A 22,158-nucleotide genomic window follows, 5' to 3' on the forward strand; every position below is an offset into this window, starting at 1 on the left:
CCTTCCAATGAACACCCAGGATTGATCTCTTTTAGGATGGATTGATTGGATCTCCTTGCAGTCCAAGGGACTCTCAGGAGTCTTCTCCAACACCACAGTTCAAAAGCATCAATTCTGCAGTGCTCAGCTTTCTTCACCGTCCAACTCTCACATCCATACATGACCACTGGAAAAACCATAGCCTTGACTAGATGGACTTTTGTTGGCAAAGTAATGTCTCTGCTTTTAAATATGCTATCTAGGTTGGCCATAACCTTCCTTCCAAGGAGTAAGCGTCTTTTAATTTCATGGCTGCAGTCACCATCAGCAGTGATTCTGGAGCCCCAAAAAATAAAGTCAGCCACTGTTTCCACTGTTTCCCCATCTATTTCCCATGAAGTGATGGGACCAGATGCCATGATCTTAATTTTCTGAACGTTGAGCTTTAAGCCAACTTTTTCACTCTCCTCTTTCACCTTCATCAAGAGGCTCTTTAGTTCTTCTTCACTTTCTGCCATAAGGGTGGTGTCATCTGCATATCTGAGGTTATTGATATTTCTCCAGGATTTAGTATTCAGAATGGAGTAAATGGCACTGGTGTCAACTGAGAATTCAACAGGCTTTACTCCTGTGTCCAGTGTCAGCTGAGGCTCTTTAGGGGTCATTTGGAGTTCCAGGTTAGGAGCCCTTGGCCCCTTCATTCTACATTTGGACCATCTACCTTCAAGAGCGGTGGCCAGGATTTGCCATTTCTGTCCCCTTTGAAGGTGACAAAAGCATTCTCTTTTCCAGGTCCTCCTTGTTTACATATGGTGCCCTGTTTGGGTTCCAGTTTCCTTGGCTTACTAGCTCTTGCTGGAGACTGGGGGTCACTCACTGGAATCGAATCTCAGTAGGTGGTTCATCCAGATTCCCATGCCAACCAGCTGACATTGGAGGGCTACTGGTATGTGAGCTGGCCTCCAGACTTTTTATCTTCTGACTTTTCTTTCTGTATATCATCATTATTAAATACCTGGTAGGCAGCCTTGGCTAGGCAAGAAGTAGGGGTTATCTGGTTCTATTTCCAGGTTCTGAAGTTTATGCCTAATGTCAGGGGCAGTGTGTGAAATAAAATATGATCTCAGGATTGCATTCCGTTGCAAGGACTCAGGGTCAGCGGAAGTATAGATTCAGAGGCATTCCCCGAGGCACTCTAGGAATGCCGAAGGGTTTCTGTTGGCTCGTGATTGATTTCCTTTATCTTGTTCCAATTGACAAGTTTCTCTCCTTCCACCTGGATTCTTTTTAGGATCTCAGGATCATATTTTTATAATGCATCTTTCACCCCCTTTCTCCATTGTCTCCGTGGTCCCAGTTAGGTTTGCTAACTGGGACCTCTTGATTCCTCAGTCTGAAAATAGCATGACCTGCATTGTTTCTGTTCTCTGTGTCTGCTTCATCTCATGCTTTTGAAAATACCATCGAGTTTTCTCTCCTTCTTAGGAATTCTTTGAGGAGGCTCTAGATGTCAGCCCAGGTGGGGTCATGGATCTGAAAGATTCTCCCACTCAGATTCAGAAACGTCTCTGGCTCCTCCCTCAATCCCTCACTGGGACTTGTCCAGTTATACAGATCAGAAGTGGTCAATGGGATGTATACCTGAATGAGCCCTGCTTCTCCATCAGGGACCTGCCTCAAAAGGAGTACTTTTCCTAGAGGGTTGTGGACCCTGACTGGTAATTAGTATCACTTTGTGGACTTGCTAGACTGGGTTCTAGGGGAGAGGGCTTATTATGGAGGGAGCCCCTTGGACATGTGGCCCAAATTGTGACATAAGAAGGAAGCGGGAAGGGTGGGAAGAGGGTAGGATGAGAGGGTTAGGGAAGAGATCAAGAATGTCCTCACGGGGAGGGTCAAGGGACTGGTAGGAAGATTTTAGTCTCTTTTGGTATTTCCTCAGTGGAGAAGAGCCCACATCCCTTTTGAAGTTCTTTGTTCTGATATAAGACCGTAACAAACTAGACTTGGGGAATTTCATCCCATTTCTTTTGTCTCTGACATAGCAGGTCCAATTATAAAATGGTGTTGTAATTTAGAGACCCATGGACAGGCCACCTTTCCCCATCTCCTAGCAGTCCTGGGGCCAGGCTGTATTACTCAAGATTACATGTTTTGGGGTCAGGGAGTAATAACCAAAAATCTTCAAGTTCTTCAGGATGTACCCTAGTAGTCAATCCTTCAGTTTTAGTGGACATTTGTTTCTCTCTCTCTTAGATGTTCTATTATGAATTTGTTTCCAACTATCGAGGGAGTGATTTGTTGACATGCAAATGCCAAAAGATTTGACCCAAATAAGATTGTCTGGTTCAGGAGATTTGGAACCAGCACCAAACTCTTAGTTGGATTCCTCAACAGACCACAGTAGGAGGTATCTGAATAGTACACCTAATATAAGTGGGGTTCCCCTTGTAGTTTGAATTTGCTTGAGAGTGTCAATCCCTCCCCAGTGAGAATGTCTCATGAGAGATTAGACGGGGCCACAGCTAGCCAAAGCAGCTTAGCAGCATTAATCCCTGACTGGTTTGGTCTGTTGGGGAGTATCCTGTCTGTCTGAGACAGCGGTTTTCTTCCTCCTTTCAGCTGAAAAGGAGTTTTCAGAGTTCACACAAAGTGAAGGCTTGAAATCAGAAAGGATTCCCATGGGGTACTCAACAGATCGCTGAGGCAGCTGGTATCCTGTGAGGCTACTGGGAGGAGAGCCTGTGGAATCTCAATCAGTAAAGAATCACCCAAGGTTCATCTCATAAGCAGTGTGAGGAGGAGAGGTTGCGTGGTGGGTGTTTCCTGTTCTTGCCAGTAGCTCCCAGGGCTTCCCAATAATGGGGTTCCTGATCTTGTGAGTGGCTCACAGGGTTCCCCAGCACTAACTAGAAGAGGTCAAGTTACTGGTTGCATACCTACCTCGGGACTTTTTCACACTCAGGCATCCCTTGTGCCTTTTCTTGAACTCAGATTGTGTATCCTCATTCCATCTTGTTAAGCAGTCCTCATTACCTGAGCCTTTTCCCAGCCTCTCCTCTTGGCTCACGAGGTTGGCTACTTTTCTTTACCAAACTGAAAGGGTGTATGGAGAATGCTACTGTTGACTCCTGGGCATTGGTGAGAACTATAAAGCCCTGGGTGTAGCCACTGCTGCCTTGCACAGGAATCAAGAGGACAGGGCTACTGGTGAAACAGTGGGCAAGACTGCTGCAGCTCTCTCTTATCCACAGGTTCTCACCATCCCCAGGTGTCTGGCACCTTGGGAAGACCAGCCAGATGCAGCAGGCAGGCACACATGAGATTCAGTCTCTGATCCTCAGTGATGCCACAGTATGGTCCATTCAAGAGGATACTCTGGGGGCTATGCTGTACCACTTGGATATCAGGTTGCTGGTCCAAGTTGCTCTGGACTTGGCCAAAGGCTGCCACCCTTCTGCCCCATCAGAGTGAACTCAAAGACCAGAGTCGGACATCCTCATGTAAACCTCCCAAAGCCTCTGCCATCCTATCTCGAGTTGGGATGAGTCAAGAGCCCTAGTGGGTAGGTGCAGATGGAAAAGGCCATGATCTATCCCATCTGGGTCACCAGAATTTTGTTACTTCCCCTCCTGAGTTGGTCCTAAACAAGGGTCCTTCTGCCTATTGTCACTCAAATCAATAGAATTCAATTCAGAAGCAAAGGATGGCTTTTTTCTTTAATCAAGAATAGAGAGGTGCAAGCTTATACTTTGGAGTACTTGCTCTCCCCAAAAGGCCTTCAGCAAGGCTCTTTCATAGGGTTCTTGTCAGTGGGGAGGAGGCAGAATTCTTACTGGTCAGTCATAGCTGTGCTGCCCATAGCACTCCAGATTGAAGTGCCAGGAGCAGTATCTGCACATAGTCTGCCTCTACCATCTTGAATGGAGGTGTCATGGTCCATGAGCAGAAGTGATGGATGCAGCCATTTCATACTAGAAACTTGATCTGAAGTGCCAAGTGCAGGGCCTTTGCATGATGCACTCTATGAGCAAGAGAAACTAGAATGAGCGCAAAGGAAAAGAAAGTGAGACTTTATTTTATTACCTAGATTCTGTTATTTCCCAAGAATTATTAATAGGATTTACCAGTGACGCTATTATCTCATTCAGTTCAATTCCATGAAAGAATCACATATCTCTAATTCATCTTTATAACCATGGCCCAACAAATAGCTGCCCTGCCCACCTGCCTTTACACATACACACATGCACACACGTTGGAAAAATTCTTTGAAGGAATTGGGACTTGAGAAGAACTTTAAAGAATAGGTAGAATATCGAGACTTCCCTGGTCGTCAGTGGTTGAGAATCCACCTGCCAGTGCAGGGAACACGGGTTCTGTTTCTTGTCTGGGAACTAAGATTTCACCTGCTGCAGGACAGCTAAGCCCGTGCACCACAACTGCTGAGCCTGTGCTCTGGGGCCTGCGAGCTGCAGCTACTGAAGCGCGTGTGCCCTAGAGCCTGTGCTCTACAGCAGGAGAAGCCACGGCGATGAGACGCTTGCCCACTGGAACTAGAAGGTAGCCCCTGCTCACCGCAACTAGAAAAAGCCCACTCACTGCAACAGGAGCCCGTACACCACAATGAAGAGCCCGTGTACCAGAACGTGGAGCCCGTGCACCACAATGAGGAGCCTGAGAACCACAACGAAACCCAGCAGGGCCATAAATTAAAAAAAAAAAATCTAGTGTTAAGAAGAAAATACTGTAACCAGCACATAAATAAATTTCTTAAAAGAAGAGGTAGAATATTAATACATCAAGAAATATGAGAAAAAAAAATTACTCCTTGAACAAAAAGACCTGGTAAAACATGGAAACCAAAATGAGTATGACAGTGACTAAAGAGGAGACAGGAAAGCCAGAAGGAAAACTAAACAGCATCCAAACACCTTTAATTTTGGAAGAAGCTGAAATCATCTCATCTGTGTTTTGTTTGGTGAAGCAAGAAAAGTGAAGCTCAGAGGAGTTTAAATAACTTGCAGTGGTAGACATTGGCACCAGTGAGATTACAACCCAGATTGCCTGACGCGTATTTCAATGCTCACTTGAAAAGGGACCGGAAGAAAATGCTGGGAAGTCGGTCAGCAGTCATATGGTAGAATTCTCCATATGCAAAATTCACTCCTTACATAATGAGGATTTCTCTTATCTGTTACCAGCAGTGTAAACAAGGTTAGAATGAAGTTTCCTGGACAGACTCTTTGAGAAGCATGACCAAGGAAACGGGTCACAAAGCAAGCACCATCGATTAGCAAGCATGGTTCCTGAGAGAGCATGGACTCAAAAATGCCAAGCTAATGTAGAGGGAAACAACCCAATTGTTTTGGTAAGGGGAGACACTATGGAACTGATTGCTTGATTGAAGCAGAGACTGTATGCCAAAGAGAACTTCCTCCTCCCTGAAAATACCATATTGTGTTTGTATTGTGACCAACACTAACAGAAGGTAAAACCTACACATAATACTATGATGGTTACTTTGGCTTTTTTATTTTACTTTTTTTTATATTTCTATTACTCAAAGAATCTATCCTTCTGTGTTTATGGCCAGATATATTCTTAGTCTTATTTTATAATGGAGCAACAATTAAATAGGATTAGCACTGGTTTCTTGACCACCGTTGTTTCATGTATTACACTTGATGCTGTCCTAAAATGTGGAATCAGCACCTGACATCTTCCCCAGAAAGGTAAATGTTGCTCATTTTTATTTGTCATCTAATAAGTAAAAGCCAGATTTGGAGGTGGAAACTTCAGAGTGCAGTTGCTTCATCCTGAGAAAATATCAGTGTCTGTTTACATCCAGATATTAATGGAATAATCTCCCAGATCAGTCAGAGTACTCGAGACACATCAGTGATACATATGCCCCCATTGTTCTTAATTAGCTTCTGATTAAAATGTCTTCTCATGCTCTTCAAGCTTAATTGTTGTCATTGAGATCCATGAAAGTACTCTTGCAAAGATTTCTGCATCGAGAGTTAGAGGCAGGGGATCTATAGTGAAGCACCATGTCCTTGGGAAGTTTTTCTCTCTTTCCTAATTATAATCAGTCTCTGACTGCCATAATATAAAAATTGTAATACCCAGGTAATGGACACCCTGCAAACATGCTGTGGCTGTAATATCTGAGTTTTTCAGGCAAAGGATCCCTGCAGGGGCAGTCATTTTGTTCTGCAGTGCTCAGCAGTTCCATCCGGAAGTTTCTTCCATCAGTGGAGAGTGTTTACTCCTCTTTTCCATTGGGATGTAAGCATCGCAGAGCAGCAGTTAGGCCTAAATTCCAACGTGGCGTTCCTTGCTGTGGACCTTCAGATTGCCTACTCTACATCAGTTTCACCTCTTAACCCCCTGTTAACAGCACTAGTTTTCCACCTTGGGAGCATATCACAATCTTCCTGAGAGATATTTTTAAAACTCCTGATCCCTAAGGATTATCCTTGACTACTTCAATCTGAATCTTTGTACAGAGGCTAAGAGCAAGGGCTCTGAAATCAGGAGCCCGAGTTTGTATCCTGGCCCTACAATGCAAACTTGGGGTGTTTAAGCTTTCAGTGCCTCAGTTTTCTCAAGGATAAAATCCGGTTATAACAGTACCCATCTCATGGGAGTGTGGTGAAACTTATATGAGTAAATATTTGTGAAATACTTAGAATAGTAGCTAGCACATATATAAATGTAATTTAACAATTTGTTATGATGGTGATAAAGATGATCACGATCACCACGATGGAGGGAATGAAATGGTTGATCAAATTGTGTTTGGAGTCCACCCTACCTCTGAAATTTTAATAGTAAAGAGCCAACACACTGCTTCTATTTTTAAAACCTTTTTGTGTTCATTTTTCCTATTATTTTCAGCTTCTTATTCTAGGCTGAGGAGCCTGTGAGTAGTGCATGGATACTGTAGAAACACCATCAGGCTGTGACTTAAATGAATTCTGGCTCTGAGTGCTACTCTGCCTAAGGTGCATTGACTTCAGAAGGCTTTGCAGCACTAATTTTATAACATATGAGAGTCTGTGGAGTTGACATCTGATAACCTACCAGCTGAAGCTCCAATAATCTGGCCACCTGATGTGAAGAGCAGACTCATTGGAAAAGACCCTGATGCTGGGAAAGACTGAAGGCAGCAGAAGAGGGTGGCAGAGGATGAGATGGTTGGATAGCATCACTGACTCAATGGACATGAACTTGGGCAAACTCCAGGAGATAGTGGAGAACTGAGAATCCTGGTGTGCTGCAGTTGATGGGATTGCAAATAGTTATACATGATTTAGCAACTGAACAACACAACATCCAAGACTTTTCACTCCTCAGTTTTATTTTTCAAAGAAATGAGGAGGCTGAACTAGAACTTGAAGGATAATCAGACTTAAGGAGCCCATGTTTTATTATTTCCTGGAGGCCAGGGGCTAAATTAACTCTTAGGATAAGAGCATTAGTGGACCAGACTTTGTAGTGACTTGCACACAAGCTTTTCTTTCTTTTCAAAAGTTAGTTTCCACTCTGTCCCTGAGGATGAATAGGAAGGAAGTGTTCAATGCTTCTGATTTTCAGAATGGAAACCAAGGCAACAGGAGAAAACAATTCCAGAGTGGTAGTGATAAACACAGAAATTACCTGTCTTTGTTACACGTTTGGAACAGAGCCATTCTACAATTGATCTATGTATCTTAAGAGCCTATATACACAACATGGAGATAGTTTCTTAAATAGAGGAGAAACAGAAGCAACATTTTAAAATAAACTGTCCCTTGCATCAGGTTACCTCCCATGCAGCTCATCCAAGATTGGTTGTGGTAGCCTGAGTGAGCGCATCAGGGTTTTAGACCATGGCCATGCAATTCCCAAACATCCATGTTGGAACTGAATTCTTAAGCAGAGAATACAAACCACTTAAAAGTTTAATGAGACTGACAAGTGGGTTTAGTTCAGCCTATAATTTACTTTGAATTGAATTAGAAGCCAACTTTTTAAGTCAGTTTGCAAGTAAAAATTCTATTTTCTGGACTCTGTGGAAAAAGTTGGAAGATCTGGTAACACTGGGCTGACATTTCCCCATGTTATAATAGGCTATTACTGACTTGCAACTGCCCCAAGACTTACCCAGTTTGCTGCAGTCCCCACCCCACCTAACATCAGCTGAACATGGAAGCTGGTGGTGTTTATTCTCTAGCTTTTGCTTTTTCTGCTTCACTCACATCTACCAACTGCTTGACCCTTGTAGATACTTGCATTTGCAACCTTAGCTTGCCTTTAAACATTGTCCACATCCAAACTGATACACCTGAATTCGGTTTTTTTTTTTAAATTGAACAAAAGTGTAGATGGTACAGTGAGCAGTGATGAGGAGTATTGGCTACATGGTGCCATGCAACTGGTTTAACTGTTTTACTTTCCAGAAATCTCCAGTGATGCTCTAAAGACACAGAAATGTAGTTAATTATATTTTGAACTTATGGTCTTAGACCTCTGTGTGTCACAAAGAAGTGACAGTTCTTCAGATCACCTACTGAGATGAATTGAGGAAGAGTTTTCTGGCACAGAACTCAAATTACTTTATAGATTAGCCTGAAGCCTTCTTTGCCTTTTCCTCATTTCCTTTATGGAGCTTAAGTCAGAAATAACTTTTCTAGTACCATCTATTAGAAGCACATGAAATGTCAAGCCAGATTTATGGATTAAGAAATTGACATTTGATCATAATTCAGTTTAGAGTAGAAGGAATGAGAATGCCAAAAGTGACTTGGAGCCAATTCCTTTTGTGGTCACAACAAGAACAACAATAAAAAGAGAGTGTTGGTTTCTAATCCAAGCCCCTCCTCCCTCCACTCCTGCCCTCAACTCTCTTTTGACACGTATACAAACTACACAAATGCAGTATATACAATTAAAATGGACACCTAAAATCTGCTTACTATTTAGGCTTTTTCCCATACATACCTAATTTGGAGCTTCTCCTCTCTGACCACCATTTCTTTCCTTATTTCCCAGTTCCTCACCTCTACTGAATCTGCCTTTGTATGTAGCTATCTTTTTAACTAAACTGTGGCTGCCAGAAGGGAAACTCATCTTGTTCATCATTGTTACCCCAGGTCCTCTGCACACTACTTGGACACCGTAGGAGCTCAAAACCTATTTGTAGTTACATAAATAATTGGTGACCTCCAGTTCCTCAAGCCCTATCTCTAATTCCAAGATGCCAGCCTCCTTCTTGTTCCGTTTGCCTTACTACCAAACCTGAACCCTATGGTCATCCATGTTAGTGAATTCTTACATTTCACTGTCTTCCATCTCCCTTGACCAAGTTCCTAGACTGTCAATAGTTGGTGGGAAAAAAAAATTTAAAGGCATAAAGTTTATTACTTCTAAAGAAACATACATTATAGTAACTGATGTTTCATATAGTGATGATAGTATTCAGTTGATTCTTATTGACTCTGCCACAGCATATGTCCCCCAAATGTTCCAGATCTTCAGCTTCCCCAACACTCCATCCTCGCCCTCCTCAGGCACATTAGATGACCTAACCTACTTGCGAACTTTAGATAACCCAACTCAAGTTCCCTTAGTTCCTTGTTTCCCTTTTTAGAACATCATTGCCTTATTACTTCTCTTTATTTTTGTTTGTCCTTCTCTGTCAGCTAATTGATACACTGACTCATTGGTTCCTTTCTATCCCATCATCTCTAGAACCTTTTTCTGACTCTTTCTTCTGTGTGTCCCCCTTTTTTTTCTCTTCCCATTTATCTCTTCTGTTTCTGTCTGTTGTTTGTCGGTTGCAGTTTGACTTTCATCTGCTTCACATGTCAAAAGTAGCTCTTTTGAAGGTTAATAATGTCACCGCTGTCAAAGCCAAGCCTTTTTTAAATTGTATTTCTCTTAAATATTTGAATTTTAGCACCATGTTTATCACTTTCTTTTTAAATCCTTTTTAACAATAACTTTTAGGATACCATTGCATTTTGATTCCATTACTTTTTCGATTACTTCTTACCAAAATCCCATTTTTGGCTTCTTGCCCTACACTGTTAATCACGCAGACTCATAATAAACTTTGATTCTTCCTTTGCCTTCGTACCCCTTGTGACAGTGCCGAAGTCTTCAAGTGTTCTTTTAGGAGACAAGATACACATTTAACTAGTTGTGTTGCCAAGTACTACTCAATTTGAACATTTCAGTCTCTTCTTAGAAGCCTGAGATGTCCCAAGTGCATACTCTGGAAAACCTCAAATAAGTAAGAAATTAAAATCAAGAATGCAGCTGAATCTGAAAAACAGAAAAGCACTTTTGTATTTGACATATGACAAGTGAGATGACACTTAAGCATATTTATCTTCTACCTCTACTTTTGGGTGGGGATTTAGTTCAGAGAAAACTCATACTGTATGGCCAGTCTTCCCTTCACTTCTTTCCCACAGAGGGGAGAGAAAGGAGAAATGAATTCTATGTATTAGAGAGGATAGTTCTTCCTTGCAAGTGAGATAAATACAACTCAAACAAGCTTAGGCTACAATGAGGGATTTATTGGCAAAAATAAGTAAGCCTGGGGAAGAAAAGCAGTGACTCTCGGACAACCGGAACACCTGACTCAGCATGGCTCCTTATCCCTAGCCCATACTTCTCTTTCACTTCAATTATATTCTCTTTGGTCAGCTTTATCGATGATGCTTGAGTCATAGCAACTGGAAACCTGAGTTCACATAATCTCACTTTTTCCAACAGAGAAAAGAGGATATTTTCCTCTGTTCCAGTTAAAAAAAAACTAGGAGAGACTTTGATGGACCAGCTAATACGTTAATTCTCATATCATTTTGCTTGGTTGGGCATTTAGGGCCACATAGGAAGCTGGCAGCTCTCATTCACTTATAATAAGTTTCGTAAGATGTGGGCCTATGTAGTACCTTGCTCAAGCCCACATCTGTCCAGATCCAGGACATGATCCCTATTTAATAGAAAGATCGTTTAGATCTTCTCTCAACATTTAAGTATCTTTTCTTTAAACCAGGACAGTTTGATTTTAAGCTTTATTTGAGTTCAGAAAATTTGACTTTTCCTAGTTTAAGAAATTGGTATCTCCTGCGTTTTGGGCACTGGGTTGAAAGTGATGGATTAAGTGCAGACTTCCCTAGTCTTAGACTCTCAGAAATCAAAATTACTTCAGCAGAATTCTCCAAGTGGATTATACGACAGTGGCACTTGTGTGCACTTTACAGATGGTAGAAAATTTCGTGAAGACTCTTAGAACTGCCCGTTAGGGCTGACCTGAGGTTGAGTTAGCTCATGGTGGCCCCGGCCTGACAAAAGCGCAAGTGTAGAGTCCTGCCATTTCTCTGCCATTCCCACCACTGTTGTAGACACTGTCACTGCCGCCATCTTACTTACTCTTGAAGCCACTAGGAACTCTTGTTCTTCCATCCCTAGATTTGAGCTCAGGAATATGAAAGAGGGGGAAGAATGTCTTTGTCTAAGTTCCACACAGAGTTTTTCTTTCACAGATTACAATTCACCCTATATAATATCTAAATAATTAAAAAGTATATCAAAGACCTGGATAACATAAATCCCAGGTCCTATTTTGACAGTCTTTTGTCAGCAAGATCTTGAAGGGAGGAAAAAAAATCAGCATAATAGGTTATGAGTAAACTACATGTGTCTGAGAATAGATGTAGTGGAAACTTCTGACAGCCAAACAATCAAATACAGAGATGGCTGCCAGAGACCTCCATGCTCTTCTCAAACACAGATCTTCTTTTTTGGATGATGTGATTGAAAACAATTTTCTATGTAAGACACAAAAGCCACAGTTGAGAAGAATAATAAAGGGTTACAGCATCAGAAAATTTCTTTCCAAGCCATCTAAAAACACAAAGGCGGACAAAAATCAAAGCTTGGAACAAGCCGACACATAACCTAATTCATGCATTCAGCTTGCCTCAGCTCTGGCTGCAGCTTTTTTTTTTTTTTTTTTTTTAATTGGATACTCAAGGTCAGTTGTTGCAAATCAGTAATTGGTGATCTATTGTGTTAAACTCACATGAGCAACAGTCAATTCTGTAGCAGCAACTGCTTTAGGAAGAAATTGCCTTTCGTGCCTTCAGTATCCCAAACAAAAATAATATACTAATGTATCTGCTAAGTACTGATGAGAAGGATGTAATATGCATTTCCGCAGAAATGTCTTGCAATTTAGGATTAATTAATGTCCAATTATTGTAAGCTGTAACTAATAAATTTTAAAAGTCAGCTCTACACTTCCATTTTGTAATGTTTTTATAAAATGGAACATTAGATGTTTTTAATCTTGTCTGTTCCTGCAAAATACCCCAGATAACATGCTGTTTTGCATTTCAAATAATATATACTCATTTAAATGCAAAACCAGGGTCCAATCAGAATAAGATGGCAATCAAATTACAATATTCAATGACGAGTTTTCCAAGCTGACTTCATTAGTAAACTATCATGAATTTCAAGATCTTACAAGGTTTCTATTTGTTTGTACAACTGCAAAGGGCTCAATTATGGAGCTTTGAGAGAGTCTAAAAATAACATCAGACTAATTAAAAGTTTCAACAGGATTTGGGCTAGCACTCTTTTGAAACTCTTTTTAATCTGTTCGGCTTTCCAAATGGACTTTGGAAGCTACAGCTCCCTTTTAAATATGTTAAAGTAAAAACTGGTGAAGGAAATACAAAGGAGTCTGTAGCCTTCCTCTTCTTGTACCTAAAATGACAGAGGCCAGTGTGCAGCTCTGTGTAAAAAGACTTGGCCAGTGGTGAGGGCGCTGCTTCCACATCCTCCTGGACTCTTAAGGGGACTCAGCTCATTTTCTGTCATTATTGTGCATGTTGAAAACAAGCTAGGAGAATCTGTAGCTTCAAGTTGCTGAATCTTTGAAAAACTCAGGCAAGAGGTTCAGTCTTTGAAGTCATTTTCCCTTTGGGAGGTAAGATCCAGGTAATCAGGAAAAACTCAGGAGGTCGGGCTATTATGATAATGTTCTGCCAGTGCAGTTGCAGCTCATGATGTTCCATCATTTGGATCGTGGAACTTGTGGAGACCCCCAGCAGAGCTTCCATCTCAACAGGTGCTTGCTTTGTTTGACAAACAGGGCAGTGACAGGATAGGGGATTAAAGGCACCTAGAAGATGAGACTTCCCTATTCATCAGAGTGTGCAGTAGTGTGGTTCATTAAAAGTGGTTTTTATTTTTTTCTTTGCCTTTATATTTCTCGGTTTGAACTGTCTTTTTTTTTTTTAAGATATGAGGTAAAATGTTAGAAAGTTATTGTTTGCAAAAACGTTGATTTTTCACTTTAAGGAATCACAGAAATGAATTTCACTGATTTCAAGGCTTCCAAAGTTATATAGATACTACATTTACTGAACTTCTATTCTGGAGGTTATATAGGTACCAGGGCATCTGTCATTGCCACGGAAAAACATTAGAGTGAGCTAGCAGCTTAAGGAAGAGTACAACCTTGTAATTTGGTTTTAGGAATACGTGCGTGCTCAGTGATGGCTGACTCTTTGCTCTCCAGTGGACTGTTGCCTGCCAGGCTTCTCTGTCCATTCAATTTTCCAGGCAGGAATACTGGAGCAGGTTGCCATTTCCTTCTCCAGGGGATCTTCTGGACCCAGGGATTGAACCCTTAACTCTTGCATTGGCAAGTGGATTCTTTACCACTGTACCACCTGGGAAGCCCCTTATGTTGTATTTATTAACGTGCAAACCACTATGGCAAATGGTGCTTTTGTTCCTGTGCCATTTAAATGAACAAAAGAAAGATTGTGACCAAGGCAACAACATCATCATTAAACCCAAGGAGGCAAGTTGTGCCTGTCAGATCTTCAGTGTAATAGTTGTAAGCCTCATTTCAGAGGCTGAATTTCCTTTAGAGGACTTCCTTCATAGTTAAGTGTTTTTAAGGGCAATAACCCATGAATAAAATATCTGTGAGTGAGGGAACTCTAAACTCTTATAAAGCTAACTCAGTTATCTATGCAAATAGAAGCAGGGGTTGCATAAATCAACAACTTCCAAAGTGATTCCCCTAGTTTAAATCGAGCCAATAATTTCTACATTTCATCTTCTCTCTTCAACAAAATATCATTTTTTTATTCTCCCTAACCAGAGCTGTAGCTAAACAACAAAACAAATCAGCTTGAATTTCATCTCACCTTCTTTTTACATCCCCCAAAGAGTCTGATCAATGAAAGTGGTCAAAGGATAGAAGCAAAAGGCCTGAAAACCCCACCAAACAAATAATCAGTCCTTGAAGAATCTAGTATTGGGTGAATTCATATTCTCATTTTCATCAGACTCATATCAATAGTTAGCAAATTCCAATCTTAAGGCTGTCCAGAATCCTGACAGAAATTACTTAGTGGTTAGATTCACTTGTATAGGGTTTTCTATGTGACTGAATTTGTGCCAAGTACAATATAGATCGGTATTTACAGAAGAAGTTATCTCAAAGGTAAGAAAAAGGACTGAATGATCAAAGAAATTAATAGAGTACCATAAAAACACAGAAGCCTTTTAAAAAGTAGCTAAACTCCATGGAGATTGTTTGTAGTAGTGGGAGAAAAAAGTACCATAAAGTCCAATAGGTGAACAGAGGTAATGAGGGAAAAATATGCCACGCTATTTCTATCAAAGGTATATCAGAAAACATGTGAGAAACGCTATCATTTTGTGAAAGTATTAGACATGGGATAATGTATGACCCCATCTGGAAATTTTGCAGAACACTCCTATTACATGTTACCCACATGCCATGTTCTTTTATGCTACGTACAGTTTGAGACCACCTTACATATCAATGTAGACAGTAATATCCTTAGGCGTGATAAAAAAAAAGAGCTATCTTATCAAATAATTTCTATTTTTAAAGGAAGCTTGCCCCATCTTACTTTTGAACATTTTAAATCTCTCTTGACTATTAATGTAGAACAGATTTTAAACATGGTTACATAGTTTTCTCATTGGGGGTACACCTGTACTTTTCTAAGAAAAATGCTATTAGATGAAATCGGAATCATAAATGAAGATAAATCATGCTTTTAGAAAAGAAGTGATAAGTAGAGAAATTAACCTCGTTTGTCCACAGAAAATGTGGACTAGGTGCCTATTCTTAGAAATAGCTTTGCCTTAACTAGGAGAAAGATACACATATGAACACACATGAACGATTGTCCTTTTAGTATCTGCTCAGCGTTTGCATGCCTTTCCCAACAGAAAATTCCTGGATCTTTCCTGGGAATTACCTTTTTCCCAATGAATACTAGAAGAACCTCTTTCCCTTTTCCCATTAGGGGGTATTATGAGCCTTGCTAAGCCAAAAGGATGTTCACTCCCTGGAATCTAACAGGAACAACATGATAGAGACAGAAATTGCTTGGAGTTCTCTACTGCGAGTCAGCCTCCTGGTCAGAATCTCTTGCTATTACAGTTGGCCTTCTATATCCACAGTTTTTCCAGTAGTGGGTGTAGAGGACCGACTGTACCGTGCTGTTTCATATAAGGATTGAGTGTCCTTGGATTTTGGTACCCACAGGGGTCCTAGAACCAATCCCCATGATGCTGAAGGACAGCGGTACTGTGTTCCCTGCTCTTTTTTCCTAGCACTGCATTGGTACCTGTTCACTCCCAAGCCCAGGTCTTCAGGCTCCTATACATTCTCTGAGCTTACTATATCTGTCCCATAAATTTCCTTTTGCTAAAGTTAGCCAGAGTCCATTTCTGTTGCTTTCAACAAAAGAATTATGACATATGGAATCTTTAAGGCAGCTTAGGAACAGAGAGGACATAAAATGTGGAGTGAAAAAGAATCAATGTCAGTAACACAGAATTTTAAATCAGACCATTAAATAAAGAAAGCTGTTGTATGTCGGTCCTCACACTTACTACAGGAGTCGTGGGAGGTAAAAGTGATGCTGAGAAGACAACATCCCCCTGAAGGGATGCTTTCCTTAATGCCTATGCCTGACAAGCACTTCTGCCCTCAGAGAACACTCTCTGTGAAGGACTTAGACGGATGGTCCTCAATCTTTTTCCACCCTAGCACTCCACGGGGAGGAGGAAGAGACTCATCAACACTGACATCCCCTGGCAGCAGTGATTCTGAGTTCTGGAGGCAGATCAGAAAGGGTGAGGGGGCTGGAAAAGCCCTTTGGGTGATTGGAAATCTTCTCTTCCCCCACATCTGTCAGCTTTAAAAGACAGCTGCTTTTGAAGTTGGGAGACAAGTTGGAATAAATTTGGAAAGTACGATTAAGCACTGATTAAAAAAAAAAAAAAGACACAAAAAATATACCAGCAGTAAAACATAGGGTAATAAGTTTTAAAAAACAGTTTAGTGTTAAGTTTTTTTTTTCAGCCGCATTATTTTAAGCTTGAAAACAATGAGGCACAGAGAACTAGAACTTTCCCAGGATTATATAGCCATTCTGCTAAGGCAGGAATTAGAGCTCTTGGTTCTTAAACCGTGGCCCTTTTGACTAAGAAGTCTACAAACCTTTGTAAAAATCTTTCTCCAAATAATATTGTTTCTTAATGTATAAGAGTGGTTACTTACCTGTCAGAGATTCATCATGGTATATTAATAAAAATATATAGCAAAGCTCCAATTTATATATATCTACCAGAGGCTCAAATTAATTTTACATTAAAGAAAATCACTATCAAACTTGTTATGTGATAATTACTGACAAAATATGTAGGAGCACATCTGGGTATAAATTGAAGTATTTTAATATTAAAAAAATGAATACCAGTCCACATTAAAGAATATAACTTTGAGTATATTTCATATGCCCTCTGAGATAAGACAGTATTATGAAAATCTACATGTGAAATTGCCTTCAGTAGAAGCTATACAGACCACTTTTTTACACAAAAACCATTCTTTCTTTGTTTTTCCAAAGTGAAAGTACTTGTGCCGTTTTGGATAGTCTTTGGAATTTTATTCTGAGTAATCTTTCATTCTTCTGTATTTTTTAATGTGTAGAGACAGCTGGTAGAGTTATCAAGCAGTTATCATTTTATGTTTTCCTATGCGTTTTTTTCTTTCTATTTCGTATCATTCATTGATGATGCAAACAGACTTGTCTTTTGACTAAAATTCCTTTTTTTATGGTTCATAATTTCTGAATAGCGTGGTCTTCTGTGGTAAAGAACCATCAAAAGCATCATTATTCTACTTTTACCTGTATTGAACTACCTGTTTCATCTGTTAGAATTTAAAAGGTTCTTCCTTTTTATTTTCCATTTCTGTGTCTGGCTGTAGTCCTCTAATTCATCTCATCTCTATTACCTGGTGGGATAAAGCTTTGACTTAGATTGTGGGTCAAAAAAAAAAAAAAATCACATTATTTAAATTATCTTTGACAATCAAAAAATATTCCCAGACAATCTTATTATTTTGGTGATGGTGGCAAATGAATATCATTTAGAACTTACTATTGCCTCTAGTAATGCATTGCAATACAAGATGTACTGAAATAAACTATTAATATTTGTTCTTTGGTTCTTTCAGTACTGTGTTCTTTATTTGCTAATGGGGTTCCACATGCTTTGCTTTTCAAAACTCCTGTAATTGCTGCATAGAATAGTAACTGTTTAGCTGATCTCACCCTTTATGAACACTGACCATTGTAGTCTACAGTACAACAAATGAGTAAAAATAGCTGCAAAAGAGGTAGAGATTTTAAAATGAAGTTATGTTCAGAGTGGGGAAAGCACAATTTGGATTGGAGATTGACAAAAGCAAACAACCAAGACTTTTCCAAGTTCCCTGGACCTCCACAAACTCCTACTCATTGGGGTTTAATATCTGGAATATGCCAGAGCACTTTCAAAATCCTATGCCCAGGCATGAAGAGGAATATTGTGTATTTTTATTCCTTTTCAATCCGTTAATAGTGGTACATGTATACTGAGCTCCACTGGCTAGTAACTTTGTTCTGTTTTCCCTGACCTCCCAACTTTGACTCATCCATACTAATTTCACCTTGTTACTTGCATATTATTTACAAAATGCCCAGGAAAAGATAGAACTCAGAGTTTAAAAAATGTTTTGAATAGAATTCAATTTAAAAGAGTACAGAGCCAAAAGAAATATTGAGAAAAAAAAAAAAAAAGAAATATTGAGAAACATTTAGTTAATTTCTCCACTTCTGCAGAACAATGCCTAGACCATGCCTGAAAAGCAAAAATCAATTTTCCTTGTAAAAACCATAAAAAGAAGGTAAATAACACAAAATATTTTGATAACCTGTTCAAGGATATCTCAGTCCTATTGGAATCCTATCTTGTTCCTATTAGAAAAAAAATCTTGTCAGACTTAACAACTTCATATCGAATATCCTAATTAAAAAAAAAAAAAACAAAACAGACCTTATTATCATGCTGTAATGAAAACAGCCCTGGAATCATAATCTGAAGTTGTAAGTCATTGTTTCTTCCTAGCTGTGGGCCTATTTCAAGCCAATGAACTCATGTGAGTCTGGATTTCTTCTTCTGAGAGAAGAATTATATTAGCATTATTTGTTAAAGAAGCATATTCACTTGTTTAAATTTACTGTCATCACTGTCATCATCAAGGACAATAACCTGCTCAATACCTACTAAGTAAAGGGCCATTTGCTAGCTAGTGTGAGGAACAGGTCTATATGGTCTCTGCCAAGAAGAAGCTGAGCACTTAGTAGAGAGAGGACATGCTTGTGCTAAGTCATTTCGGTTGTGTCAGACACTGTGCGACCCCCATGGACTGTAGCCCTCCATGCTCCTCTGGGGGATTCTCCAGCCAAGAATACTGGAGTGGGTTGCCATTTCCTTCTCCAGCTTGAGCCTGTAGAGGTTGACACAGTAGTCATCGGGGAATTTCTTTCATTGCTTTCCTTTGTGAGATCTTTTTTTTTTTTTTTTAAATAAATTTATTTATTTTAGTTGGGGGCTAATTACTTTACAATATTGTAATAGTTTTTGCCATACATTGACATGAATCAGCCATGGGTTTACATGTGTTCCCCTTCCTGGACCCCCCTCCCACCTCCCTCCCCATCCCACTCCTCTGGGTCATCCCATTGCCCTAGCCCTGAGCATTGTCTCATGCATCGAACATGGAATGGTGTTCTGTTTCACATATGATAATATACATGGTTCAATGCTATTCTCCCAGAACGTCCCACCCTCACCTTCTTCCTCAGAGTCCATAAGACTGTTCTATGCAGCTGTGTCTCTTATTCTGTCTCGCATATAGGGTTATCGTTACCATCTTTCAAATTCCATATATATGCATTAGTATACTGTATTGGTGTTTTTCTTTCTGGCTTACTTCACTCTGTATTATGTGAGATCTTATATTTTCAGGATCCCATGCTTTCTTACTTAGATTAGTCCTTTGTTTTTATGAAGCGCATCCTCCAGTAGCCTCCAGTGACACAGGTCAGAGTCTCTCCTTCAAATCCAGGCTACCGAAGAAAAGAAGGGGTCATCATTTAGACAAGCTGATTTTCTTAGCATGGTCTCAACTTGTTGCAATATCATGAAGAAACACTTTGTGTACTTTTTTTTGTTGGCAGGGATATTATATCTATTTGGTAATGAAAAGAAACTCAGTGGTCGCCTTCTTTGTCTGTGGGTGTAGTAACTCTTGTGCACGGGGATGGTGGGATGAGTTGCCAAGGATCTGTCTGGTGTGCACTGATCTGATGTTCTCCATAGGTAGTGCAAATGTCCTTGGAAACTGGCGACTTAGTTGTTGGACCATCTGGAAAGGTAGCCTTAACCCATGGAGGATCCTTTCTTTTTCCTTGCCTCACCCCTAGCTGCAAGACCCAATTAGGCCTAGCACCACCAGATGGGTTCCAATAGTTGAATCACCACAGGGTTCGCACTCCCAGTGGATATCTCTTCCGGGAGAGCCAATGACCCCTTCTTTGCACTCATGACTTAACACGTTAAGTCATGAGTGAAAAAAATAAGTTCTACTGACATTCAAAGGAGGAACAATACATTCACTGGAGTAGCCAGAACGTCAACACATTCCTAAAGACTGTCACCTGGCTTTTGAAATGAAGATAAGGCCATAATGAGGCTCATTCCTTAAACATAGTATTCAGACTGAACAGAACTTAATTGGAAGTAAAACTAACTCTTCTATTGCCTTTCATTAGAAATGACATCACCCATTTATTCATTCAACAAATAATGACAATTTCTCTTTAGTGTGCCATATTAAAGAAAAAAAATTAAAGTAAAATGCACTTGTATTCTGAAAGAATCTTGTAGTTATATAGAAGGAAACTGACTGAAACTAAAATAAATCAAATTATTTTCTCTCTTGACCCAGATGAGAAATATAAGAGCCAGAATTCCAAATAAGTTGTGACTGGTTGCACGTACAATTCTTTTTCTCTATTGTACCTCACATTCTTTCCCATATTCCATTTTGTTCCTCTTTCTCTCTCATGCCCATACAGGCATATACAGGCATAAAAGTAGCATAGTAATATTCAATAATTAACTTAGTGTTTTTTTTAAAAAATCCTTTTCCTTAATCTGTTATCTCACCATTCAAGCAGAAGGAAGAGCTTAACATATACAGTGAACTGAAAGAAGAGCTAATGCGAAAGAACAGAGGGTCAATTTATTAGATTTAGATTTTTTAAATAGATTTTGAAAATCTCTAGCTAAAGTAATGATCTTTAAAGTCATGGTTTTTATTTTCAAGAGTCAAGTACTTAAGAAAGAAAATATTTCTTTTTTTTTCATGTTCATATTTCTAACACTTAGTTTTATATATTAAGAGACAAACAAATTGCAGAACATGAGTTTATAACTAAAACCAGTGTTTCTTAAAGTGTGTTCTGCATATCAGAAACACCTAGGGTATGTCATAAAAATACAGGTTATGGAGCCCTACGCTGAGTCTACAAGGACAAGGACAGGAATGTGAATTCAAGTAGCTTAATTATTTTTACCTGTAATAAATTTCGAGTAGTTCTGCTTTTATTACAGAAAAGACACAATAAAGTAGTCACTTTTTTCCCAATCAAGAAGAGATAAGAGTAGGCCCACCAGAAAACAGACTATTGGAAGCACATGACTGGTGTAGAGCACTTTGGGGTCCTTGAGCAAGGTGTAGAGCTCCACCTGTGCCAGCCAGGGGAGATGGTGGGATAACAGAAACACCACTGGAAACCTGGGTGCCTTTGGGAAAGCTCCAAAGCAGACAGGATCGAACTATGGTTTGATTTCCAGATTGTTTCACCTCCAGGATGCCGCAGACCTCATTAGAAAACCCTTTTCACCGTCACTCCAGAGTAATAGAAGAGCAACAGCCAGTGAAGGCACAGACAGGGATGTGCCTTAGACAGCCTCCCAGTCCTGTGTACACCAGGGGGCACCTTCAGAGGGTGTAATGGTGCCTGAGAGGGTGGGCAATCAGTATGAAGATCTTTCAGTTAGAGTAACCAAATGGTGAGAGTTGAATTGTGCTGCCCCTCCTCTAAAAGATATATTGGAACCTTAAACCCTAGTTAGGACTTCACTTGTAGATAGACCTGGCTTGTAGATAGGGTCTTTACAAAGGCGCTCAAGTTAAAATGAAGTTATTAGAGTGGGCACTAATCCAATATAATTGTTGTCCTTTTAAAAAATGAGAAATTTGGATGCAGAGAGAGAGAAACATAGCAGGAAAACAATGTGAAGGAACACAAAGAGAAAATAGCTATCTCTAAGCCAAGCAGAAAGATCTGAAATAAATCCTTCCCTCATGGCCCTCAAAAGGAACCAGTTCTGCTGACACCTTGATTTCAGACTTCTAGCCTCCAACATCAAGTAGAAATGGGACTTAGTTTGCAATCTTCCTGGGGAAATACAGCCTGGAAAGTCAGACTATGATTCTTTCTGTTCTGAGATCCTCTCAGATTTACTCAGGTTTCCACTGATCTTTCTGTCATCTAATAGTAGTGAAAATAACAGGGCCAGAGACTAAAGTCCAAGACCAGGTGAGAAATGCCACACCTCAGCTAAAGGCAGACAGCAGCACAAATGGCATACAAATTCAGTATCTCTCAGATGCTTTGAGAGGACATAAATCCTTCTCCTCTGCCCTGGGGG

General features: G+C 40.0%; 2 long non-coding RNA genes across 2 annotated transcripts in view; one reads left to right on the top strand and one right to left on the bottom strand.

The window, feature by feature from the left end:
• Nucleotides 1-22,158, top strand: part of LOC145530588 (uncharacterized) — a 142,316-nt gene that overhangs the window by 70,699 nt on the left and 49,459 nt on the right. The gene's annotated exons all lie outside the window — the stretch shown is intronic.
• The window catches only part of LOC145530589 (uncharacterized), a 41,830-nt gene continuing 23,356 nt past the window's right edge, over nt 3,685-22,158 (bottom strand). Inside the window, exons 2-4 of the long non-coding RNA XR_014071920.1 lie at nt 19,423-19,505; nt 17,255-17,347; nt 3,685-4,003 (exon numbers count right to left, since the gene is read on the bottom strand). This is a non-coding gene — a long non-coding RNA (uncharacterized LOC145530589). The remainder of the gene's footprint in view (nt 4,004-17,254; nt 17,348-19,422; nt 19,506-22,158) is intronic.

The sequence above is a fragment of the Giraffa tippelskirchi genome, chromosome 12 (genome assembly GCF_054371585.1).
Source record: "Giraffa tippelskirchi isolate mGirTip1 chromosome 12, T2T-mGirTip1v1.2.pri, whole genome shotgun sequence".
In the NCBI taxonomy this organism is placed as follows: Eukaryota; Metazoa; Chordata; class Mammalia; order Artiodactyla; family Giraffidae; genus Giraffa; species Giraffa tippelskirchi.